This window comes from Furipterus horrens, unplaced genomic scaffold (assembly GCF_987537825.1).
Source record: "Furipterus horrens unplaced genomic scaffold, mFurHor1.1.pri manual_scaffold_12, whole genome shotgun sequence".
Lineage (NCBI taxonomy): Eukaryota > Metazoa > Chordata > Mammalia > Chiroptera > Furipteridae > Furipterus > Furipterus horrens.
The window spans coordinates 2754185-2773590 of NW_028327182.1; the positions used below are offsets into that span (position 1 = coordinate 2754185).

General features: G+C 53.0%; 1 protein-coding gene across 2 annotated transcripts in view; it reads left to right on the forward strand.

Annotated features, from left to right (window-relative positions):
* Window positions 1-19406, forward strand: part of STARD13 (StAR related lipid transfer domain containing 13) — a 166561-nt gene that overhangs the window by 37985 nt on the left and 109170 nt on the right. The gene's annotated exons all lie outside the window — the stretch shown is intronic.

Genomic DNA, 19406 nt, shown 5'->3' on the forward strand with positions numbered 1-19406 from the left:
CACTAAGTATGAAGTTATGACCACCCCCTCCCGGACCTAAAAAAAAAGAAACAAGTCAATTATTGTCTAGAGCCATTATGCAAACAACTGCCATTTAAATAAGTGCGTTTAGAGGATATTGAATTTTAGAGAGGAAGTTGGGGTCTGTAATCATGAAAATCTTATTGTGGTGTTTCCCAAAGGAACAATACGGAGTCGAGTGAGCGGCATTTGGTGAGATTGTTTCCTTGGAAGTTGGGGCTTGTTTGTAAGGGCTCAGGACCCGGCTATGTGTGCAGGGCGCTCGTCCCACCTCCCGGCCTGGCTTCAGGAAGGATATTATGTCATTCCACAAACTCCTGTGCAGGTCTTGACTGAATAGAAACAAAAGTAATCATTTCCCTGTGGCTTGATTTAACAATACATTAGGCTTAGAATAAAAACCAGCTCCATTTCTGTTGGAGAGATTTCTGACCATGGTGCTGTATCAGAAGCCATCATCATCATGGGCAGAGGGGCTTGATAAATGTTTGATAATGATCTCTACTCTGTGTTCTGTGAATATTCCTCAGCAGGCACGTAAAAGGTATTATGTTAGGAACAGTGCATAGAAATTGCTTGAAATTGCTTAGCAAATCTCTTTAAATGTATTTACAATCATTAATATCACTAGGAATTATGTATGTTCTTTTTGGGATGAAAGCTATGAACACTGAAAGCGGACTCTGTGTTTCATTGTTGCCAGATGGGAAAACCTGAGCATTCTCACCTTTTTATATTGGGCAGTGGAATGTTTGAAGCCAAGGAATGCCTAAAAGTTAAAACTGAGCGTTCCGATCGTAGGAAGGCGTGAAAGGATTCCAGCAGTCCAGTGATCAGGGTCTCATTAGTTGTGAATATCATACAGCTGCAGAAGCCAAACAATTTTACGAGGTTCACTGCATTAGTACATAGACTGGTTTCTGTAAAAGTAGAGAATATTGGTTGAGCATTTGTAATATATCAAGCGCTGCTCTGAGGGCTTTATTGTGTATTTCAGTTTAAGTTATCCTCAGAAAGATCCTTGTAAGTAAGTGCTATCATTATCTCCATTTTAAAGGCGAGAGAACGGAGGCATATGAATTCTGGTAATTTCTCCGAGGTTACGTCGTAGGAGCCGGTATTTGACTGTAACTGCAGAGCTCATGCTCTGTAAGACACTGAACTGCTTTTTCGTGTTCTTAGTGAGCGGTAAAGCATGGTACCCATGGTTGATTTTTGGATTATATACTATGCCGAAGACTTTTCCATTTTTCTACTCAGATACAACCATGGACCACATGACAGAACCAGAACTGGTCACTCGCTATAAGATTTCCATTCAGATTTTATTTCTCTAGTGGAAGCAGAATGCTAAGTCTTCTACCTTTCTTGAATGGTTAGTATCCAGTAGGGCGTGAGGTCAAGTTATTTTCCTGATGGCCTATCATCATTCAATTAAATCTTATCAAGTGCATATTAAATTAACAGCTCCAGGGTTTGGAGTTTTCTTTTTCTTTTCAGTATCTTGAAATGACAGCCATATCAGTAAAATTGCTGCCTGACTCTGCTATAGATCTTCCAAGGAAGACTTAGCATTATATGAATATAATTTGGGGCATTGTTACTTGCAGCTTCTCATGGCTGTTGGGAACAATGCAAACAAGAGTAGGTGACTCCCCACTGACCTCATTACAGTGAGGTCATTGTCGAGTGGAGTGGACATGATTCAACAGCAGATGCACTCACAGGAAGCAACAGCTGGAGGAGAAATAAAGGGATCTTTGACGATGCAGCATTGCCCGAAGCCAGGATGAACCTGAACTTGCTCACTTCAGGGCGGGCTCCAAAACCTAAGGCATCAGTTCTCCACTTCTGGAGCTTTGGGTCCGGTGGAAAAGAGCAGAGATGTTGAGAACAGAATGTTGTTTGCAGAGTGAACGTTTCTCCTAAGTCCCTCTGCCTCACAGTCCTGTTGAATCAATGGGGGAATTGTTGTAGGGAGAGAGGGTGGGAATAATAATGGCCCTTATTTCCCTCGCTGGCAGGCACTCGGAGTAAACAAGAGGGAGGACCCTGAGGAGGTGGCAGATGCGCATTGAGAGGCCACAGGAAGGGAGACCAGGGATCTTGTGTCATTGCTGGCTATAGTTGATTGGCTCCCTGCGCACAGGTAGTTTATAGACTCATCCACCTGCTATTTGAGACATCCAAATCCAAGCAGACCTTTCGGTGTGATTACTTGCTTTGTGAAAGGATTCATCATGCCACCAAACTTAAGAGAATAATTGAAGTGCATAAAACAGCTGATATGGACCAGACCCAGGAAAGCCCACCGAAGAGGAAGGGAAGGAGACAGGGACGCAGCCTCACCTTAGACTCCCCCGTTCTTTTCCTGTGGCAAGTCTCTCTGCTTCCTTGGGCCTCTGTTGCTTGGTGAGAAAATGAAGTCCCTGGATTACGATTGCTCAGGTTTATTCTGGGTCTCAAGTCCTCTGTCTCTGAGTCCGTAACTTCTTGAACAAGCGTGTGCGAAGCAGAGAAACTTCACCCTCGAGTAACAGACGCTGACAGGGACATAGAACAGCTTTCTAATGCGGAATCTATCAGTGGTTTTTCATTTTTCTGCAACCTGACAAGGCAATGGTAAAGTAGATATCAAATCTGAGTTCCGGCCCTGCAGCTAACTAACTGAGTGAGCTGAGGCAGGTCCCACCTTCCCTGGGCCTTCTTGTCCTTTTCCATGAAATGAAGGGTTTGGGTTCAATAAATGTGACATTGTCTGTAAAATTCTAGGGCTCCGTGACACCCAATGACTCGTTTTAATACCTAAAATTCAGGTCCTACTTTAAGAGAAAAGCCGTTCTTATTTATGTTTTATTTATCACATCACTCAGCATCTACCGGGACGTCTGTTGATGTCTCTTTCACGCTCTTATTATCAACTTAATAGGGCTGTTGGGATGTCCAGTCTGTGGACCATTTAAACGTTGGTGTAATCTGTAATTATTAAGAAACTTGTAGCAATCTGTGCTGCCCAGGAGCCCAGGACTGTGAAATGTAGCTGCTGGGAAGCCTGGTCTGTCCCAAGGACCGTGGGGATTGGGGACCGTCTCTGTATGTCCGCCCGGTCTCACGGAAAGACCTCCTTTCTTGGTGGAAGTGCAGACGGTAGACAACGCCACTTCGACGGGCTCTTGTGAAAGTTAGACTCTCATGTCCACGGACTTTTCATCGGAGACTATTTTTAGCCCCTGAGTTACACTTAACTGGAGCCGAATAAACCGCCCTTTTGACACTCCCAGGGAAGGGGGCTGGGCCTTCGTGCCGCGTCCTCTCTCATGGCCCCATCCAGGCCAATGGCACCTTGGGAATTTGCCCAGCCTACGTGGTGGCATCGCTTGTCCCTGGTGGATGAGACGCCCACCAGCTGGGTAGGGTCACCTGACATTTAACAATCACGCGTCCTTTCAGAATCGCCTTTTCTCCATCTTTAGGGCGTCCTAGGTCCCCTGCTTTCAGACAGGGAGGGTGGCCGTGCTGGCAGAGGGACAGAGGGAATACAGGAAACAGGGCTAGCACGCATTCGTCATGGATTGCTCACATTCTTTACAAAAAGTGGCAGCTGTCAGAAGATCACATGTCACGGATCAGAGCCTCTTCCCATTCAGCGCCAGCAACTGGTGGGCCACCCCCAAGGGACACTGTTTGACCAACGTTACAGGAAAACCTGTTGTGTGAACTAAGTTAGAAAAGACTCTGGATAACATTTTAAGACATGGTCACGTGGCACAAATGTGAGCGGCCAAGAAATAAGCACTAAACGGGGCTCAGCAGAGAGCGGTGTGTTCGTGTACACGGAAGAGCTGAGTTTTACTTGGACCAGCTGTGGCTTCTACAGCGGTCTGTCCCCACTTCTGTTAGCCCTGATTTTATAAACACACATCTCAGGTGCAGGCGGTGGCCAAGTTCAGATTTTGGAGCATTGGTTTAAGGAAACAGTCCCCTCTTTCTCATCTTCCCTTCCCCCTTCTAGTCAGAGCTGTGATCCTTAATAAGTGGGGGGCCCTGGCCAGGTCTCATCAGGAAAGTTCCTTCGTTTCCTTTGCACCTTGGTCCTGGGCAGTTAGGAAACAGAACTCACTGTGAGTGGCCTGAGCAATGTCAATGGGCCACCCGAGCAAAGTTGGAGAGACAGAAAAGGACAGTGGGCGTTGGTGAGCCTCTTATATAAAAGGAAGTGAAAGCTGGGATTTTAGGGGGACAGGTCCCCGACGGGGACGCCCCTCGTCTCGGCATTTTATTGGCTATGGGAACACGCATGAGACTCGGGAAGACCGCACACGAAGAAGACAGGAGAATGTGACCACGAGTCTCACGCCAGACATTTGAGTGAAATAAGGAGCGTGTGAAAATCATTTCCTGTCTTCTGAGGCGCAGTCGGAATGTGGTTTTGTTGTGGGTAAAGCCATTTCATATTAATTTACATTCTACCTCGTTCCCTAAAGGATTTGAGGTAGTTTCTAGAAGAATGCACATACAATTCAGTTAAAAAAAGTAAATGAGATGAAAAGAAAAAGGTAGGTCAATTAATAAGGTAAAACTAGAGAGAGATTACATAAATTTATAAAACCTGAGACCCTGAGTAATTATGAAAAGGGGCTGCAAGTTTGGCTTGGGCTTCCCTAATTTAAGCAGAGAGGAAGGAATGATCAGCACAGCTTCTCCTGGGACTCGATGTTTGGGAGAATTTTCTCCCAAAACCTTGATATAGGAGAACAGTTTCTCACGTCAGTCTTGGAAAGCGACCACCCATAGCGGATGGTTCTCTGAAACATTCGTCGGCGAATCCAGCAGCGAGTCTTGTGCAGCGTCCTGCAGTGGCCGGGGAGGCGGGACGGCAGATTCTAACGCGTCACGTATTTGGGGAAGGGGTGAGTGGATTGGAACGCGGAGGCCGGGGCTGCAGCCCTCTCGGGCTCTGGCTTCCTCCTGGAGCAGCGTGGAGGCTGTCGGGGGGCGGGTTTCTGAGTCTGCTTCACCCAACGGGAGTCCGTCTGCCAGATGGTCAAGAGGAAACCGTTTGTGCAGCTAAGTGATGGGGGGGAAACGCGCGTCCTCTCCGGCCTCTTGGACCTTCACACGGGACAAGGCCCAGAGGAACCCTGCAGCCGGTATGTTAGCGTGGTTTCCGCGGGTATGTTTCATGACGCAGCCGTGTTCGCCGGCCGGCAGGAAGCGGCATCTTCCCAAAGCGACGTCCCGGAGGAGCGCGCTTCGGAGAGGCTGGCTCAGCCAGTGCTGGGCCTGCGGACCCCTCGGTCCTCTCTTGCTCGGATTGGCCAGTAGACAGCTGGATGTATTTTGGAGAGGACCCCTGCAAGTACTCTGTTTGCAGCTCCATATACTTTAAAGTTCAGTGGGTAAAGGCAGGATTGACATCTTCTTATGTAAATGCACAGCCAAAGTGAGATTCTAACCGGGTGGCGTGGCTGGTCGCTGCACGTCTGCCGGGCAGGAAACTGAAGGACTAGCTGTGCGGGCGGAGTTAACCATCACGGTAGGAATACAGCCCGTCTCAGGTAAGCCCACGGGCGCGGCACTGCTGGCCGGCAGACAGCAAGCGTGCTCTCCAGCTCCGGGCCTGGAGGACCCGCGAGGGAGCTGAAGTCCTCAGTGAGTCCTAGCGGGGCTGACGTTCCAGCAGCGAAGGCGGGACAGCCCCGCACTGCCGGGAAGTCCTCCGTGCCTCTGATTCCCGCGGCTCTAGGAGATGTGGGTTCTGTACCCCCTGGAGTGCAGGCGTCCTCGGGGGTGGCTCACAGCCCATTTCTGACCTCATGCTCCGCTTACACGCTCAGGACATGCAGTCTCTCTGTGTGACGTAGCAAGGGAACCGCTCGGCGACGGTCGTTTTAGTTAGCAAAAGCTGTTTTGTTTGGTTGTGTAAGCACCTTACCAAGTGTTCCGAGGAGACTGTAAATACAGTGTTACGGTGTTTTTCCTCCTGCTGGGAAGGAGGGTGCATTAGCCTCTGCATTATGAAGGATGCTTTCTGAGAGACATCCAGGAAACAGCAAGAAGCCACAAGAGAAGGCATGCAGAGTTAGCCGTGTGGCCTAGTGCAGATCCTCGGGGTACAGAGTCCCACCGGACCAGGGCAGTCGCTGAGGAGTGGTCCTGTCTAGGGCAGGACAGACACACAGATTACCATAAAAATTTACACACCATTGTTTGAAAAGACATGAATTCTCTCTCTCTCTCCCTTTCCCACACGCTCTCTCTCTCTCTCTCTCTCTCTCTCTCTCTCTCTCTCTCTCAGAAACTTGGAATCTCCCAGAATTTAAATGGAGTGGTCAGAAAATGACTTAGAATTACAGAACATGTGAATGCTCTTAGAAAAAGGAAATAGATAGAAATACATCCAAAATGTCTGGCCAGACAGCCCAGTGACTTCCCTGCCCAGGCTTAGGAGACCCACCGTGAAAGGGGTGACCGGGCAGACCTGCCCACAGCACCGGTGGTCCGCTTGGCCTCTAACGCTGTGATGAAACACCGCGGGACAGGTGTAGAGGGGAGCGAGGGGAGACGGGAAGGGACTTGGTGTCACCGAGCCGTGGACACGTCAGCGTTCTGAGCTGAAGGAGGCACTTGTGTTCTGCCCTCCAGTCTCCTCCTCCTGGCTGATCTCGAAAATCATGCGCACGGGTGACAGGAACTTGGATTAGTATCCAATTTCTGTGTGTGCACAGTAGCAATGGACATACATTTGTGGTCATAAGTGACACATAGGGGAAACAAGTACGATAGTCATAAAATCATATTTTCCTCTGAATGTTCTTGTGCCCCCAAATCATTTGTAATATTTAAAATAACTAGAAGAAACAAGGAGAGTTCACGATTCCAACGATAATGGTGTTCTAACCCGCCCCCCAAATAAGACTAGAGTTCTTAGTAAAGAAATTTTAGTCTCTCCAGATGATTTGAAGGACACAAGACATCCTCACGAAATGTACTTCTCAAAATCGAGACGGAATTGCATTTCGGAGTTCGTGCTGTCTGGGCTGATGTAAAACCATGGGTTTTGTACAACAGGATCTAGCAAGGGAAGCGTGTTCGCGTCTACACGGGTCTCCTTTGATAGAAGGGCCTAGCACCCCTTCCCGGAAGATTCCCGTCCTCACCACTGCTGTTTCGTTCCACTTGCGGTGCTTCTAGGAGGAAGGTCTAAGGCAGAGAAAGCTGCTGAGATGCTTTTATTCCTGGCTTCCTAGGAGAAGGAGAGGGAACTACCTGGCCAGAAAGAAGGGAAAGTCAGCCTTGCAGGTTATCTTGAAGAAGACGAAAGGAATTTCGGGGCCTGAGTTCACCATCTGTAGTTAGTTCCAACACTGAGTGTGATGGAATTCCACATTTGCACTTGAACCCACGCTCTCTCAGAGGCCAGGGAGGCCGCGCACATTGGGGCTGCTAGAGACAGCTCGCGGGACGGTGGCGCGGGCGCAGAGGGATGGCAGTTTGCTTCTTGCCTTCTCTGGCGGTCCTCCAGCAGCTCTTCTGCTGACAGGATGTTGAAACCCAAGTTCTTAGGGGTAAAAATGCCTGAAACATGTTGACCGGATTCCAAGAAATACTCACCTCCCTTTTACAAATAGCCTCATGGAATCAAGAGGGTCTCAGGGACCCTGACCATTAACTCCCGCTCCAGAGGGGCTACACCTCCACTTTGGGAAAATTGGAAGCCCTCGGAGTCATGCAGCAGCTGAACGCTAGCGCTTCCCCTCCCTAGCAGAGCGGCCTTGGCCAACATACTCACATTTATAAGCTTCAGTTCCCCCCTGAGGCTCAGTGGAGCCAGTAATAGTTACCATCTCAACCTTGTTGCAAGGGCTCAATGGGAGACTATAATCAAACACAGAGCACACTGCATCGCATCTGCTATATGCTCAATATAAGAAAAAAAATGTATATATCACACTTCACTCATGTACGTATGGCCCTTGGAGGTACAGTGGGCTCCCTTATCTGCGATTTCACTTTCTGTGCTTTCAGTCAACGGTGAGCCATGGTCTGAAATATTACATGGAAAATTCCAGAAATAAACAAGTCATAGGTTTTGAATTGCCTGCTGTTCTGAGTGGCCTGATGAAATCTCACACGATTGTTTTATTGCTTGTTTCCTCCTTTATTTGTTTCTTTTCACTGAGGACTAGTCTTCATAACTGTTAAATTCCACAGCTAGGAAAGCGTGCGTACAGATATGCTGGTTGGCGTGCGTTGAAATTTGCTCTTGGATTTCAATGGGTTAAATAAACATGGATTTGTTATTCATGAAACATATATAATCTCAGCTGCCCCCCTTCATTTAGAAGGTCTCCCACAAAGAACAGAAACACCAGTTAGTACAGTCTTTCTACGTCATAACTGAAAGGCAGATCTTGAACTTGGTGAAGGCCTTGTTTCACAGGGTGAAATATTTGGTGCCTGCGTGCGGCATCCAGGAGACCCTGAGCAGGTATCTTCACGGTGACCCCTCTGCTGGTGTGGGACGGATGACAGCGCGCGGGGCAATCCCACGTGCGTTGTCCTGCATACATGTGCGAGGTTCCCTGGCTCTCTGGGAAACCCTCTCTCCTTCTGTCCGTCTTTCTGAGACCTGGCAAATGCATCTGCCAACCTTCCTCCCTGGAGACGTTTCTCACCTCAGTGTCCTGAGTCGCTGCTTTGTAAACGTTCCCACTCGGACTTGTCGTCTGGACAAGCACGCGTGCCTGAGGGGCCCTGTAAGCGGCCACAGACCCAGCGAAGAGAAGAAGGAAAGTCAGCAGGAAGCCATGCAGCGGTGAAACATTAACCAGGCGGGAGAACAGAGATGGTTTCCGCGTCTCGCTTTTTTCCGGTGTCCCTCCATGGAGAGTAAAAGCGCCTCCTCCCCTCGCTTTACAACGTAATTGCTGACAAAACCCTTGCATTTCTGTTTGTTTCACCTGCAGTCTCTCCTGTCACTTCTGTCTCCCCCTCCTGGGGTTGCCCAAGCAGGGCTGACCCTGGCCGCTGGGCTTCCATCCCGTGATGCTGATGGCTTCGTTCCACAGTGAGGGAGGGACGTGGCGTTCAGACAAGTCCTTCAGCTCATTAACGCCCAGTCATGCCTTCTCCCAGGGGTGCGGGGGACACGTTCCTCCTGTCCCCGGACGGACACTTCCATTTCCACGGGGTCGCCGGGGAGAGGCAGGCTGTCAGCCTGGTGTGTTAACATGTATCTGCGTTTCGACAAAATATTTAAGGTTGGGGATGAGCAGGTTTTTATAAATCTTGTGCCACAAATTTTAGCTTTTGAAATACTTTTTAAAAGTAAAAAATATTAACAGTATAGTTGTGGAAGGCTTCCGGTTGCGTATCAGGGACCACTTTCAGTATTTAACGTCCAGGATGTGGCCACTTGCTTGGCTTTCACAGAGTCCTGAGGGCGACGTTCACCCACGTGCAAAGTAGACATAGTCAGTGAGGCCTGACCCCGTGCTGACGTCCCTTTCGCAGATGCGGGAACAAAGGCTGGAGGCGTCACATTACTCTCCCAGAGTCTCACAGCAAGCAGGCGGCAGGCCTGGGCTCGGACCCCAGGCTCTGTGGTTCGGGAGCCCACGTTAGGCACTGCTGTGCAGGCTCATCACCGTGACCGTCCCGGGGGGGCGTGTGCCCCTGAGACCAGCGTGCGCTGCTTCCTCTCTTCATGGCAGACCTGGGTGCTTCTCCCTCCCCCACCAGGTGCTCCAGCTGCTGTGTCTGTAAAACCAGCAGCAGCTGCACGAGACCATCCTGTCCACTCACGACCCGCCCCCTGCCCTCTGGAAGGCTGGCTGCTCTTTACCGAGGGCTGTCTGTCCGACGTCCCCGTCAGGGCGGCAGCGCTGTGGCCTTCGGTGAGGAATCTAGCAGAACAGGCCCAAAGGAGAGAAAGGGTGGATTCCTCCCCAACCGGTCTCCCTGCTGCGCCCGCTGCCCTGGGGGCAATGCCTGGCCTCCACCAGGTTTTCCCTGGGGCTCTTGCGGCCCCTGCAGCTCCCAGGCTCCCGGGACCTTCAGAGTGGGCCTTGCAGACGGGAGGGGCCGCGGCGCCGTGAGGATCAGGGCACATCCGTGTCGTTCCCTGCACTCTGGCTCCCGAGCTCATCCGTTCTGCAGGGCAGGGAGAGCGTGTGTTCAGCCGGGGTCTCCGTTTCCAGGGAGAAGGCCTGCAGGAGGGGTTTTATTTCCAGATTCTGCAGTTTTGCCCTCAGGCACGGGCGAGGCCTGCAGACCAGAACAGCCCCGGTTGTGCTCCGCACTGGCAGCCAGAGAGCAGTAGCCAGAAGAAAATACCGATGTTCTGCCAACTTCTGCAGTTTGTGAAATGTTGCCAGAAGCAAATCAGAATCAAAAATAATAAACAGCCCTCCTCCCTCGCTGCGTTCCTCCTACTTCCAGAGAGAGAGGGATGGACGGGCTGCTTGTGTGAGTGCTCTGTGGAGGGGATTTTTAAGGAGACGAGGTTAATTCTGGGGTGCTTGCTTGCATGCGAGTTGAGCTTTTCAGAAGCAATCAGGTTTCCAGAGAGACAGCCCCTTGCGTGGAGGGCACTGTTTCTCCAATTCGAGTGGCCCAGCCGTGATGAAACACCCGTCCCCTGAAGTACCTGCAGCTGTAAAACTCCCGCTGGGAAAGGAGTCTTGAAATCAAACAAACAAACAGACAAAAACAGCGTGAGGCTTATGTAGCACCGAGACGTCCCCGGCAGGAGGAGAGGCCTGGCCTCACTGCCCGTCCAGGGACCCGGACGGCAGGGGCCCTGGTCCTGGGTCACCTGTATCCAGGAAGGGGGCGTATCAGCTTTTGCTGCTCAGTGACACTGTAAAGTGGAAAACCAGTCGCCGTGAAATCAGCCAACCTGGAAGGCGTGATGCTCCGTTCCGCGCGGCTATGTGACGCTCGGCGTGCGTGCGGGGCCCGGGCCGGCCGAGGCAGGAGCCGGGCGGAGCCGTACCCGGCGCATCTGTCCTCAGCCGGACACAGAACGGCACCCCGTGGGCTTGTCTTCCTTGAAGAATAATTTATGCGCCTGCTCCGGGACGTGGGAGTAACGTGCCGCTCTTGTTTTTCACTGCTTTCCCAATGACCAAGTCTTCTCACTTTTAGTTTCACTTGGTATTTCCCTTTAATATATTTGATATGCTGTGAGGGCATCTCTGTTTAGTTCGGGTCCTTTCAGACGCCTCTCGGTTTTCCTCCCATTGCGAGGTGTCAGGCATTTTACTTGCAGGCGTTTTTTCCGTGGGCTCCGGGAGGCAGTGCGTTTCCTGAACCTTGCAGCTTATGTGCTGAGTGCGTGGGCTTCGGTGGTACCTCGACTTGGGTTCCCACCCCAGTCCCAGCCCTGAGGAGCTGTGGGAACTTGGCCCGGCGCTCGGACCTCTGTAAGCCCCAGGGTCTCATCTAAAGGGGAGATAAAAATGAAAATGGTGCGGCGTGAAGGGCGGTCGCTCGGCAGAGGGCTCAGCACGGAGCCGGGTCCTTCGTGGGGACTCGGTGTCCGCTCACCTACCGGACAGGACGCGGCGGGTCAGTCCGGGCGGAGGATACACTTTACCCAAGTTCGGCTGATTGCGCAAAGGGAGGGCTCCGGCCACAGGTCATCTGCAGTGAGACCGAAGATTCCTCAGAGGAGGGAAGGCTGGCAGCCGCTGCCAGGACGCTGTGCAATTTTAAACAAGGACTGTCCCAATCCGATGGAATTCGCCTCTGAAAGCAGCCAGCTGTCACGCTCGGGGCCGAACAGAAGCTATTTCTCGTCCCTGAACTCAGGAGACCCCCCCCCATGAGTCCCGCGTGCAAACTTCAGCTCTGGCACGCACTCAACGTGGAACGTCTCTGATGCCTCGTCTTTCAAGTCGGACTTCGCCCAGTAAACGTCGTCAAAGCGTTTGCCTCGGTCGGGAACGAAGGGGACATTTCTGCTGACGACGCTCGGAAGGTGGGGTGCGGCGCCGTGGAGGGAGCCCGTCAGCTCCCCAACCCACAGCCCCAGGCCTGCAGCCCGCCCCAGCACCTCGAACAGGAGGTGCACAGGAGCCGGACAGGAAGGCGGCGTCCAAGCGTGGCACCCCCTAGCCTCCTCGGAGGCAGCCTTTAAGTCTCCCCTTTTTACGACGTTTTGCCAAACTCAAACCATGGCAGCTCCACTCTGTTGTGACGCACCCGGCTGCCTTCCGGGGGGTGAAGCGCAGTCCCTGCCTCCTCTTGGGCATGGAGGAGCATAGCCTTTCACCCCCAGATCGCTGCCGGAGAGCCTGCTGGGGGCCGGGGCTGTGCCCCTTGGGCTGCAGGGACGCAGGAGAACACAGCGCACGCCGCAGTGCGACGGGCTGGGCTTAGAACAGGTGCCATGGAGCGTCACAGGTGCAGGCGTGCGTGGCGGCTCCTGGGGGGCCCCGAGGAGCTTTGGCTGTTGCTTTGTTGCTGCTATTGTTTTGGGGTCCCTTCGCCTCAGCCTCCACGTTGTCACCGGCCAACGACTCTCCTTACTCAGCAGCCTGGGGAATCCCCAGGCTGAGACTTGATCTGCTTTTGCCCATCGTTTTGCCACGTGTCTTCCTCGGCATCTGAATAACGAGGCCTCAATCGGCCCAGAACATGGCCCTCCTCCCTCTGGTGACCAGTCAGGGCCAGGAGCCACGGTGGTGTCCCCCGCTGCTGACCCCTGCTCCTCGCGCCCCGCGGCTCCCCCGAAGGATGAAGATGGTGCGGAATGTCTCCTGAAATCAGCTTGAGCAACACAAATATTTAAGAGAGGCTGCCTTTTTAGAAATGCATGTCACCTTTTCTGCACCCGCTGTCCCGGTGGAGAGATTAACGTCATCAGTATTTCAACAAGTATTTGTTCAAATCGGCCGTGTGCCACCTCTTTACTGGGACTGTGATCGATACAGAACGTAAAAGGTGATCACTGCCCTCAGAGAGTACAATGCACCCCAAAACCCCTATAATTTAGTGCCTGATTTTAGGGATGTGGATAAACCGAAACACCAGTCAAACTGGGCCGAGTGACTGCAATCATCTGAAGCCACAATTCTCATTTGTAGAGAAACCCAGGAAACCAATGTCCCTATAGGACACCTGTGCTTCGTGTTCATTTTAAATTCTTCACCAGCCAGTCATTATTTCATCACGAAAGAGAATTTCAAATGTGAATTCTTCCAAAAGTAATTTAAAGAGGTCTAAATATTTTATGAAGTAAGAAACCTCACAGATTTGCCTCCGGCCGGTGTCTCTCTGGTATTGAATAAATAATACTCATATGGTATTTTATGAGGGCTAGTAATATAAAGTTTTACTTCTCTGCCTGAATTGTAATTCACAGTCTGAATCTGTTGAATAGCTGCAGGTTGAATCCCAATGACGTGAGGGGACGGAGGAGCCCCAGGGGACCGCGTCTGTGCGCTGGCGCGGCCGGAGCCGTGCTGGGGAAGGGCTTACCGGGCCACGGGCAGACCAGTGCATCGGCCCTGCTGTTCTTTAGGGCCCTGCACGCGTCCTGCTCTTCTCTATGCGCCCTCTCATTCCTGGACTCCTGCTTAGCATGTGACCGGTCCCCGTTTCCGCAAGTCCAGTCCACGCTCGCCTCTGTGCTTTGACGTGGCTCTTTCTGCGAGCCGGCATAGGGAATAGATCATGGGGCCTCACACACCGTCTCTCTCTGAGCTGCGGTCACGCTTCGTCCCATGACCCCTCCAACAGGCAAACACCAGAGGTCAGAGGTCACTGCCCAACCCCTGGGTCAATGCCAGGCTTCTTTCTAGGACAGGCTGCTCCTGACCTGCTAGCTGGCTCCTGAAGGCCCGTGGCTTCCCAAGGGGGTGTCTCTCTCAAGGCCCCCATAGAATGTCCTTGTCCAATATCTGTATGCAAACATGGCTTTCCCGTCCCTCCTGACCAGGCTGCTCGGTCCACAGGCGGCCTGAGCGGAATCGAGAAGGACTTCTCAGTAGCAGTGGGCAAGTGTGGGGCCTGCAGCGGGGCCAGGCGGACAAGCCCCAAGGTTCCAGGGGCACATTCTTGGAGCAGAATCGGCTGAACTTCATGGAGGTGCGTTTGGTTCCTGTGGCTGCATAACCCATCCCCCCAAACTTCGTGGCATTACACAGCCGCTTCTTGGGGATCGGGAATTTGGAAGAGACACGGTGGGGCTGGCTCACCTCTGCTCAACTTGAGCTGGAAAAGCTTGACGGCTGGGATGACTCTGTGACGGGGCCCTGGGACCCTCCAAAGTCACATTCGCTCCCAGGTCTGCCAACTGGTGGCGCCTGACAGAGGACGTCAGCAGAGACTGTCACCTGGGACACCCACACAAGCCCCCCCCCCCTCCATGTGGCTGCTTAGGCTTCCTCAGGGCATGGAGACTGCCCCCAAGAGGGAGCAGGTGCGGTGCTGCCTTGTGCGGACGAGCCCGAGAGGCTGCAGGGGCACCTTTTCTTTATGCTGCTGGTCAGCACAGTCCTGCAGGTCTGCCCGGCTTCCGGGGAGGGGACGTGGACCCGCCACTGGGTGGGGACAGGTTCAGAGACGTCATAGATGGATTTTGTAAGGGCACCAAGATACGCTGGGCGCCTCTGGCAGTTCTGGGGTCCTGCCTCTCCCGCTGGCCTGTGGCTGGCTCTCCGATGGTTGTTCGGGCTGAATGCCGTACCTGGGATCAATGGCAGCAAAGCCACACGCTGAGGCCCCCAGGTGTGGCGGGAGCGCTGTGGGGACATGCCGAGGTCCCTGCATTGCCCTGGCTCTGCAGGCGTGATCCTAGCAACAGTGGCAGGCACGTAGATTCTCTTGCTTCAGCCGCATAACCCTGGGCAAAGGAGCCCCTGGTCCTGCCCAAGTCCTGGCCCAAGAGCAGAACAGAAGCCCCCGCCCGAATGTGAAACAGAGTCAGACGTCTCCAAGATTCGGGGCTGCAGAGGAGTTTCCCCGTGAGGCCAGGCGCTTCTCACTTGCACCCCAAACCCTGTTCTTCCGTTTCACTCACAGCTATTTTTTTACTGGTATCCTGACCTCTTTGGGGTAGAACTCGAGTTTCTGGGAGCTGCTTCACTAAGAAAGTAAAAGGAAGACGGGGTTCCTTTACGGCAGTGGTTCCCAAGCAGGGGCAGATTTACACTCCAGGGACGGTTGGCAATACCTGGAAATGTTTTTGATTTTCTCAGCCAGGGGTGCCGGCAGCCTCCGGTACATGAGGCTGGGGATGCTCTTGGGGGGATGCCCCCCAAAGAATTTCCTGGCCCCAGATGGGCCCCCTGCCACTGTCAGAACCTCTGCTTCACAAGGATGTTTTCTCGCCCTCCTTTTATAAGAATGAGGGGCCTGGGGCACAGAGGAGCAGAGCACCTCGCTCGGGATTTCACAGCCAAAAAGAGAGGAAACCGGGACTCGGCTGCCCGTCTCAAAGTCCTTAGTCCTGTGTTCTTATTGGTACTTCCGCCCACGCGCCACCGCCTCCAGAGAGAGGACGTGGAGGGAAACGTGGGCCTGGCCCCTTCTCTCGCGTGCGGGGCAGGGCGATGCACATCACGGCACCGTAATGAGCAGGAGCCCCTGTTTTCTTTGCCCCTCAGCAGACAGGGGTGGCGCCCACGCCGGCGCAGTGAGGACCGTGGGGCAAAAGCTGCGCCTGGGAACCGGGCTCTCGCCTCCCAGACTGAGACGTATAAATAACACCTGGCAAAGCGGAGCCCAGGGTGTGTGTGTGTTCTGCTGGGTCGTAGGAGGGCATCAGATCTTATCTGACAGTGACAAGCAACCAGCTAATTACTCGTAATTTCAGAGATAATTGTTTTCTCATCTTGCAGACAACGCTGAACAGGAAATGAGTCTAAACCTCAGAAAGTCTGGATCATCGACAGAGTGTCAGGACAGAAACACTCATTATCCCTCAGAGCCCCCGTCCCATGCGGGAGACGAGCTGGGAAACACAGCTGCAGGGGTGCCCTCCCATCCGGCGGGGCCCCTGCTCGCTGGAGAAGGCAGCCCCGGGCCCCTGGCAGACGGCCCGCTCCCTCTCCACACTGATTAATGCCACCCATGCTTCAGCAGACCCATCCATCACTTGGCGTTGTTTGTTGGTGTCAGGGCTGGCTTCATTCCGCTTGGGACAAACGAGTCTTCCGGGCCCAGGTGATACTGTAGTTAAAAGGTCGGGCAAGTGCCGGCCCCCGGGAGGTGCCGGGCCGTCTCCGCCCAGCCTCTTCTGCACCCCAGGGTGAGGCATCCTCTCTCCATCTGCAGACGGGAGGATCATCCCCTTAGAGCAGTGGTTCTCCACCTTCCTAAGGCCGCGACCCTTAATACAGTTCCTCACGTTGTGGGGACCCCCAACCATAAAATTATTTTTGTTGCTACTTCATAACTAATTTTGCTCCTGTTATGAATCCTAATGTCATTATCTGATATATAGGATGTATTTTCATGGTTACAAATTGAACATAATTAAAGCATAGTGACTAATCGCAAAAACCATATGTAATTATATGTGTGTTTTCCGATGGTCTTAGGCGACCCCTGTGAAAGGGTCGTTTGACCCCGAAAGGGGTTGTGACTCACAGCTGAGAGCCGCTGCTCACCAGGGCAGCCCTTCCGGGGGGGGGGGGGGGCAGCCGAGCCGCAGAGGAGCGTCAGGGCCCGCCCGGCCCTCCCAGCGCGGGCAGCCGCACGCACAGGGTCCTGATTGTTCTGCAAAGAAAGGAGCATTCATGCGCCATTCCGTTCTCAAGAAAAAAATGTCCTGTGACATTTTAATCCCCTTTCGTGCCGGAGCATTTTTAGGGCTTTCTCCTGCCAGTGCTCCCGGATGGTTTGCGTCCAGCCCCTTCAGCTCAATTGCGTGTTATGAGCCGCGCGCCACAGCAGAAATCACGTTGCTGCCGCCGGAGGCCAGGCCCGCTCTGGGGGCTACTCCGGGCTCTGGGTCAGCACACAAACGCTGACCCCTGAGCTCATGGCCCAAGAACAGAAACGAGCTATGCGAGGACAGGGGCCACCTGCGATGTCAACTTTGGTTGACGTGTCTGTGAAATATTTTCTGTGAGTGATGTCACTGGTGCCCAGCACGTGTCCTCACGCAGGACCTGGCTGATCGCTGGGCTCTGCTGTCTGCCAGTGGGAGTTTTGCACATAACTCTGCGTCTAGACCGTGGCCGCCTAACCTCAGCGCGGTGGATGTTTTGGGGCCACCTTGGGCCCGTAGGATGTTAAGTAAGTAGTGCCTGTGGTTTCCGCTCCCTCGATACCAGAAATGCCCTCCCACGTCACCAAGTGTTCCCAGGGGAGCGAAGTCACCCTCGGTTGAGAACCCCTGATCTGCATGACAGAACACACAGGTGAGGTCGTCCCTCTGCACCCTCCCTTCACAGCTACCTCCTGAGCACCTACTGCGCGCCAGAATCTTCTCTGCAGACGGTCAGCGCAGAGACAGAGAGCTAGTCACTGCCCTGCAGGGACTTACTGGGCAGGCAGACTGAATTTAAACAAGTACTAAGTCAGGTACGGGCTCTAATCAGAACAGGAAGGATCTGGCTTGGGAGTTCTGAGAAGGAAGTCTTAACTCGGCTTCGTGTTATCAGACTTCTTGCAGATCTTGGATTCTCTGCTTGTTCAGGAAGTACCTGTATTTTCAGAGAGGGAAAAAAAAGGTCTTGTTTACCAAGGTATTATACTATGGGGTATCTCAAAACTAAACCGGTTGGGTTCTTTCATAAATGTATTGATCAAGTACATTTAGATGAGCAGATGTAGACGGAGAGAGGCCCTGGTACCAAGACTGCTCTGGGCCTGAGTGTGGGGGACAGTGAAGTGAGACCGGTGCCAAGCTGTCCCCACTGCTGAAGCAGCCGGCGTGGCGGGGGCTGGGGGTGGGGTCCCCGCTGGGGGCTGCAGCCCTGCTGGAGGCCGTCCCTGTCTCTTTCATTGCAAACAGGTATGAAGGCTGCTGCTATTGCAAGGGGCGGTTTTGACTATATGCAAATTCATATTTAAAACCAGGTGTGGGTTTGAACAGTGGGAGAGGCCGTGTGATTTAATCATGGATTTAATCATTAAGAACACTGGCCGGGAGCCAGAAAGACTTGGAATAAAAGTCAGGCTCCGCCAGGACTAGCTGCTTCACCTTAGATAACTTATCTTTGTAGAAATTGGGATGATAACTCCTACCTCAAAAGATTGCAGCAGGAGTTACAGATGTTCAGAAACGGCATCACGGACGTGCTTGGCAAGGCGGGTGGTGGCAGCGTCGTGAGTAACGCATGACGTCCCAGCCCCTCACATTGGGGAGGCCATGAGCCTGCGGTTGGAACTGTTGTTTTAAAGGCAGGAACGAAACCAAGAAACTGTTACGGGGCTGCCGAGCAGCTGCGCTACCTAACCCCGCAGGGCAAAAATAGCCGACTTCGCTCCTACCGCGAAGGAGGCGTTGGCGGTGCCTCGGCGGGGTCGGGCCAGTCTTGATGCAGTTGGGGGGGCGTTTACGCTCAACTGAAGAGCTGGTGCAGACTAGAGAGGGGCGCGCGGGAAGGCCGTGGCGCTCAGGGCAGGCGGAGACGGGCGGAGGTGAATCAGCCCCTGCCGTGCGCTCTCTGCTGGGACATCAGCACCGTTTTCAAACTCAAACAATGCAGCGTCCTTTTCCGGCGATTTCTTGGGCCTGTCCAACCACACACGGAGAGGCCTGTGCCCACGACCCCCGAGACTTAGTAAAAATGTGGCTGACACCCCCATCGATGTGATCAAGGTCAGTAGTACAAGGACAAAGGGAGTATCCCGCACAGGGTCGTGATGATCACGGCGTCTGACACCGGAGCACGTGTGACGTTTGTTAGTGGAGACACTGACGAGGCGCTTATTTTGGAAAGGTCCTTTGCTTTCTTGTGGACGTTCTTGCTGGAATAGCCTCCTTATTCATATGTTTCTCTAATAATGTTTAATTTCTACCAAAACCTCAGAAAGAGGATATTGTCAGTCCCTACGAAAACGAGGAAGGACAGTATAAATTTTACCCAGTTTGCGCCTCAGAACATAATTTGTCTTATCCACCCCCCCCCATTTTTTCATTCAGCATTTATTAAGCACCTGTTATGAGCTGGGCAAGACAGGGGCAGGGCCCTGCAGGAGCGCGTGGAGGAGGGACAGAGAGCGGCCGTGACAGGTTGGGACAGAAGTTCTGTAGTGGGAGTGCGTGCAGGTGCGCGGGGGGCCCCGAAGTCCACGCCCAGCACTTCGGAGAACAGGGGTGTTTCAGCTGACGTGCGGAGGGGACACACGCCGAGGGAGGAGCGGAGGGTGTCTGCAGGGACGGTCCCGTGGGCTGAAGCCTAGCGGCGTGTGAAAGGCTG